Source organism: Balaenoptera acutorostrata, chromosome 15 (genome assembly GCF_949987535.1).
Source record: "Balaenoptera acutorostrata chromosome 15, mBalAcu1.1, whole genome shotgun sequence".
NCBI lineage: Eukaryota > Metazoa > Chordata > Mammalia > Artiodactyla > Balaenopteridae > Balaenoptera > Balaenoptera acutorostrata.
Genome location: NC_080078.1, coordinates 74682373 through 74689365, shown reverse-complemented (window position 1 = coordinate 74689365; position 6993 = coordinate 74682373).

Sequence of the window (6993 nt, the reverse complement as noted above, 5' to 3'; positions counted from 1 at the left end):
GGCTTCCCTGGTGGCGCAGTGGTTAGGAATCCGCCTGCCAATGCAGGGGACACGGGTTCGAGCCCTGGTCCGGGAAGATCCCACGTGCCGCGGAGCAACTAAGCCCGTGCGCCACAACTACTGAGCCTGTACTCTAGAGCCATGAGCCACAACTGATGAGCCTGTGTGCCACAACTACTGAAGCCCGTGCACCTAGAGCCTGTGCTCCACAACAAGAGAAGCCACCACAATGAGAAGCCTGCACACCACAATGAAGAGTAGCCCCCGCTCGCCGCAGCTAGAGAAAGCCCGCGTGCAGCAACAAAGACCCAACGCAGCCATAAATAAATAAAACAAATAAAAATGATTAAGAAAAAAGAAGCTGAACCAATGTATTTTCATTTCCTGTGGCTGCTGTAACATCACCACAAATTTAGTGGCTTAAAAAACACACAAATAGTTTTTGAGCTTAGCAGTCTAAAGGGGGTTGGCAAGGCTGCATTCCTTCTGGAGACAATTGTTTCCTTGCCCTTTCCAGCTTCTAGAGACTACCCGAATTCCTCTCATCACCTCAACCTCTGCTTCTGGCATCATACCACCTTCTCTGACTCTGACCTTCCTGTCTCTGTAAGGACCCTTGTGATTATACTGGGCTGACCCAGATAATCCATGATAATCTCCCCATCTCAAGCTCTTCATCACATCTGCAAACGCTCTTTGCCATGTAAAGTAACATATTCACAGGTTCCAGAGATTAGGATGTGGACATCTTTGGCGGGGGGGCGGTGTGCATTATTCTGCTTACCACACACGGCTTGAAGCCAGGAAGACAGAGCTCAAAGCAGGCACTGTTAAGCATGCATATGCCTGGGCCCTCACTGGCCATGGTGAGGAGGGAGAAAGATGATTGAGAAAAGCCCCCGAGCTGGGGGAGCCCAGGGCTGGAGGGGGTGAAGTCCACCTGACTATAACAGTAGCGGAAAGAGGACCCTTCAGGTGAAGGGATGGAGCAAAGGGTGGGTAAGGAGGGAGAAATCACAGAGGAGGTGACTTCCAGCCAAGCCTTAACCTACAGGGTGACAGGATGATTGAGGTCTCACCTGGACCTGAGGCTCAGATGAGCAAAAGTGCCCGTCCAACCCCTTTGTTTTACGGCCGGGAAACCAGGCCTAGAGGGCAGAGTTGTCTGCCCAAGATCACAGTGAGAGAACCGTAGCTGGATCAGGCAGTAGCCTGAGGGGAGGGGGTCTGATTGTAACAGGGACCTCAACGATGGGGGTGGTACAGGTGAGGCCTCCTGCTTCCCTCCTCCCTGGCGCTGGCCAGGACTGTCTTCTGTGGGGTTTCTTTTCTCGCCTGCTCTTCTCCTGCAATCTCCACAGTAGCCACTGGATGGCGCCTGGAGCTCTGATTTGGAGTTGGGTCCCAGAGCCCTTACAGGCCTTGGCGGCTGGCACTTGTGCTGAGCCAGGCCTGCCCTTCTCCGAAAGACCTTCCTCCCCCTTCACACCCCTTCCCCCACTCTGGCGGACCCTACCACCCCAGCCTAGAAGCTGCTTCATTTCCTAGGCAATAACCACACACTCCTGGATTTGAAGACCAGCCCTGCTATTTACTAACTGTGTGTAGGTGTTGATAAGGGCTGGTTCCCTTGTCCATTTCCTGATTCTCTTTTGGGGAGGCTGCAGGAGCCCGAACTCCTTTATCCACTCTTTGGAAGCTAGCATGTGGGCATGCTGTTAAGAGCACAGACATGGGAGCCAGACTGCTTATCCGAATCCCAGCTCTGCCATGAGCTGTGTGGCCTTAGGCAAGTTTCTGAATTTCTCCGTGCTTCTGTCAAAGGAGACCCAGTTTTCTCATCTGTATATAATGGAGATGACAATATTCCCTATGCCACTCGGTTTTTGTGAGGATTGAATGAGATAATCCATTTTATATGCTTAGAACTCTGCTTGGTACATAGTATGTACAAAATGTAAAAAACAAAAAAGCACAGCTGAGGTTTAATAAATTCTATGCTTTCTCCTTGGGCTATGAATCTTGAGGCAACAAGGCAAAAGTTCAGGGACAGTTGGGAAGTCATTCAAGACAGTGCAGTGATAGTACAGTAAGTCCCCTACATATAAACCTTCAAGTTGTGAACTTTCAAAGAGGCGAACGTGTGTTCACATATCCAAACACGTAAGTTAGTTCACGTGTCTGGCGTACATTGTCACATGCATGCATCCCGTACAAGTGGTTGTGCTTTTGTGTACTTTATTGTACTGTACTGTACAGTAGCCCAGGATGTCCGGAAGCAAGTGTAAAAGCAGCAGTGTTGTAGCTGGTACTGCTAAGAAGTGCCAAGTGATAATGATGGAAACAAAAGTGAAAATAATTGAGAGATTGGAGCGACAAGAGGAAGAAGAAGTAACTGAAGAATCCCAGAGATTCACAGCACAGGAAGCGGAAAGGGAATTTTCTTTATTTGAGGAGGCACTGTTAGTTTTTGAGTCACAGGACCCAAACGTAGAATGGTACACGAAGGTTACAGCAGCCATTCAGAATGCCATCCAGTGCTACCGTGTCATCTATGAAGAGAAAAAAAGAGCTACCACCCAGACATCACTGGATCATTTTTTCAAGACGGTAGATAGAATTGAATCCAGCAAGGAAGCAGAACCTCTGCCATCAGCGTCAGGTGAGAGTGAAATTGCAGCTTGCCCTCCATCTCCTATTGCTGACGATCCTTCACCTCTACCATCTCCCACCTCTCCTCCCTCCTCCAGTCAGTAACTTTTCTTGCCTGTTCACTCGATGCCAGCCCCTGTATGCCAGCTGTTGTACTGTACTACTGTACTTTTCAAGGTACTGTACTGTAAGATTAAAAATGTTTTCTTTATTTTTGTGTTTGTTTTTTATGTATTATTTGTGTGAAAAGTATTATAAACCTATTACAGTACTATACAACCGATCGTGTTAGTTGGGTACCTAGGCTAACTTTGTCGGACTTACGAACAAATTGGACTTAGGAACGCACTCTCAGAACGGAACTTGTTCGTATGTATGGACTTACTGTATTGAGAGTCCGTTGATGGAACCCTAACCAGATGATTCTCGCTGGTGACCTTGGCTGATTTTCTTGGTTTCTGACTTTTATTTCCACGAACTACCTGATATCCTGGCAAGGCTTCCAAGTTGCACAATTTCAAAAGTCTTGGTGAGAGAGAGGCATATACTCAGAACACAATGTGAATGGTGCCCCCTAGCGTGGTGAAATGGTCCTCTTGTTAGCCTTCCAATAGAGCCCTTTCTGCTTAGTGAGCCAGGCTTGGTGTGTCTGTTGCTTGCACCCAAGACCTCTGGCCATGCCCTGCTTCATTCTTTGTAAGGGCTGCATAGTATTCCATTCTATGTATGTGTCATATTTCATTTCAGCACCCCTTATTGGAGGATATCTGGGTAATTTACAGCTCTTTGACATTCCACAGACAGACACAATGACATGCTTCTTAGAGCCTATTTTCCAGCCCTTATAACCTCATCTCTGACTCTCTCTACCCCCACAGGCACACAGTTGGGTGGCGAGTGGCCTCATCCACAGGCTCACATGGTGGCTGTGATCCTCTGCCTGTTTGATCAAGGCAGGATTGGCCAAACGTTTAGAACAGCAGGGAGCTCAGTGGGCCAGGAAGTGAGTGGCAGATGATTCTGGGAAGGCAGGTGTGTTTGGGCAGCCAGCCTGGGCCCCTCATGCCCAGACCCCTCCCCTCCCCGTGTTGGTCTTCATCATCTCAGTTCAGCATGGGAGGAAACATCTGCACAGCCTCTGATGCCTTGAGGGACCAGTGACTTCTGTGTGCCCCTCCCAGGGGCATCTGCACTTTAAAAGAAGCCTGGAAAGGGGCTTCCCTGGTGGCGCAGTGGTTGAGAATCTGCCTGCCAATGCAGGGGACACGGGTTCGAGCCCGGGTCTGGGAAGATCCCACATGCCGCGGAGCAACTGGACCCGTGAGCCACAATGACTGAGCCTGCGCGTCTGGAGCCTGTGCTCTGCAACAAGAGAGGCCGCGACAGTGAGAGGCCCGCGCACCACGATGAAGAGTGGCCCCCGCTCGCCGCAACTAGAGAAAGCCCTCGCACAGAAACGAAGACCCAACACAGCCATAAATAAATAAATAAATAAATAAATAAATAAATAAATTAAAAAAAAAAAAAAAAGAAGCCTGGAAAGAAGGGTTTAAAGCTCACCCAAAGGGCACACTGTTCACGGTGGGATTTCAGGCAGCCAGGGTCACATACCTGAACAGAGACCATCCTATGTTCCAGGGATGGTGATGGGCTCTTTATCCTATACGATCCCATGTAATTCTTATGGCAACACTGTGAGGTTGGTATCACCAGTTCCATTTCACTGAAAAGGCAACTGAGGCCAGAGAGGGGAAGAGATGTTCCCAAAGCCATTCTGGGAGGAGACCTATGTCCAGGGCTCTTTCCACTTTATCAGTAATGGAGAGAATGTTTGGAGTGAAATTGGGAGGCTTTCCCTTGACTTAGTACCATCAGCCAAAAGGCAGAGGTCTGGGAGGAGAGAGGAGACTGGGGGAAGGGCTGGGGTGAGTGCTTTCAATCAAGTCAGCTGCTTTCCAGAAGCTTGCAAGTTCATGGCATTGATTGGAAGCCAACAGGCCAGAAGCTGACTAAGTTACAGGTTGTACTGGCAGGGCAAGTCCAACGTTGGCCAACAGTTGGGTTTCCCATGCCTGAAAGTAATCCTCAGGCTCTACTGTACCTACAGGAGTAGCTGGTTAGAAGCATAGTGATGGAGATAACCTGTGGCCTTATGCTCCCCTGTTGTGATGCAAGCCTAGATGTATCCAGAGGCCAGTATGTGATGCTCAAACCCCCACACAACTGCAAGGGTGTGTATTTCCCATGTATCCCCATTGTGAAAGATCAAAGGAGGCTGACCTCACACAAAACCCATTTGTGAGCACAACCTCTGTTGCCCTGGGCCATGGATAAGAGATCACCTGCCCGTTCACCCTTAGGGAGAGCATCTACCTGGCATTTCTAACTTCAACACCTTCTTCCATCACTTTAACAATTTTGTGTGAGGGAGCTGTGGTGCAAGACTTCAAATTAGGATTCAATATGATGTGTTGCCTTGACATATGGTAAGATAGGAGGAGGCCTAGAATGTCCTAACCTCAGGGTCCCCTCTCCACTCTGCTCCCATTGATAAGATCTTCTAGCTAAACAACCCCCTTATCAAGGGCCAGGCGCAGTTCCTGCTTACCCCTGAGTAACGCCTTTCAGTTCCCTGCTAGCTCGTGGAATTATTTCAACAAGTCAATCACATCCTCATATGGGAACCAGGGAACACCCCGCCCTCTTGATACTACTAACCCTGCCTCCCACGACCCATGGTTGCTCACTCTGTTCCCAAGTGCAACCTCACGTGGTCCTGTGTGGTGTGTGGTGTTCTCCCTCGAGCTGAGAACCGATAAACTGCTGTTGATCTCATCCAGTCAGTGCTGGGGATCATGTGTTTGGCTGTCCTTATACCCTAGGGTAGGAATCACTCCCTCACCAATGGGGTCTCCCTGAGAAGTGCTTTTACCCCAGTTACTTTTGATCAGGGTCCTGGAAGTGAGGGCTGCCTGAGGATGGAGAGCAGGAGGCCACATCCTAAAGAGTCTTGGGTTTGAACTTCAGCTCTGCCATTGACTGGCTGATTGACTACAGGCAAGCACTGTATCTCTCTCATCCTCGATATTGGTTAATGGTCAGTTGCAAAACCAGGAGTCACTCTAGCTAGCTTAAGCAGAAAGCTATTTATTATCATGAATTTGTATCCTATAAAATCGCTTGAAGGGCTGGAGAAGGAGGCTGTAAATTGAGGTTCTGGGATAAATTCCTCCCCACCCCCCAACACATCCTGAGTCATGTTGCCTTGGCCACAGTTCAGGAATGCTGTTCTGCCATGGTCTGTGCCCTGCGTTTTGCTTCCTTCCAGACTAAGTTCTGGTTGGACACTTTAGAGAATGAACCTGATTGGTGAAACTCAAATCACATCCAGAACCACAGCTCTGGGAGTGGGGCGGAGTGTTGGTCTCAGAATTGTAGCTTTTAACTTTCCAGCCTCTGGTCTATATAGAGATACAAGAAAGAGGTTGAAATGGATGTTAGTAAGTCAATCCATAGATTCTGCTACAGCTTCTGCTCTCCATCTCTGAAATGGTTTGCTGGGATCCTCCCTGTTTGCTGGGATCTCTGGGTGGGTTGGAAATGGATGAGGGGTTGCTGCCTAGAGTCAAACCCAAACTTGTACCATAGTCAGAGGCTCTCATATAAGTGATTTCAACCCTATAGACCCTGATGCCTTTTTTTTAAGTCATATCCCCTTTACTAATCTGAAATGAAATTAATATCTAATATAACTTTGCTACACATGCAATATCAAAAACAAGTTAATATGGTGTCCTAACTGTAATTATAGGAATGAAGTAAAAGCAAAGGAAAAGTTATAGTAAAGTGATATGTACCCCAATATTTAAATGTTCCATCAGGGCTACTGTAATGATGTAATCAAGCTATTCACAAGGAATATACACTGAAGTCTTCATGTATAAAGGAGTGTGATGTATACAACTTACTCTCAATGGTCAGAATAAACCATTATTTTCACACACACATGGAAGAAAGAGAAGGATAAACGTGGCAAAATATTAACATTTAGTGTATCTGGGTGAAAGGAATATGATGATAATTCTTTGTACTATTCTTCCAATTTTTTCTATACGCTTGACATTATTTCAAGTGACAAGTATAATAACATGTTAGGATGTTGAATTTCTCAGTGTGCTAAAAAACCTTGTAAATAGATAGGGTACATCCCAGGAGTTTAAGGGTAGTTCAAGAACCAGAAATTATCAATGTGATTAAGTATATTAAAAGTTTAAAGAAAAAAATTCAAATGAATCTTTAAATTGATTCATAAAAATCATTCCATATAGTTCTATGTTCATT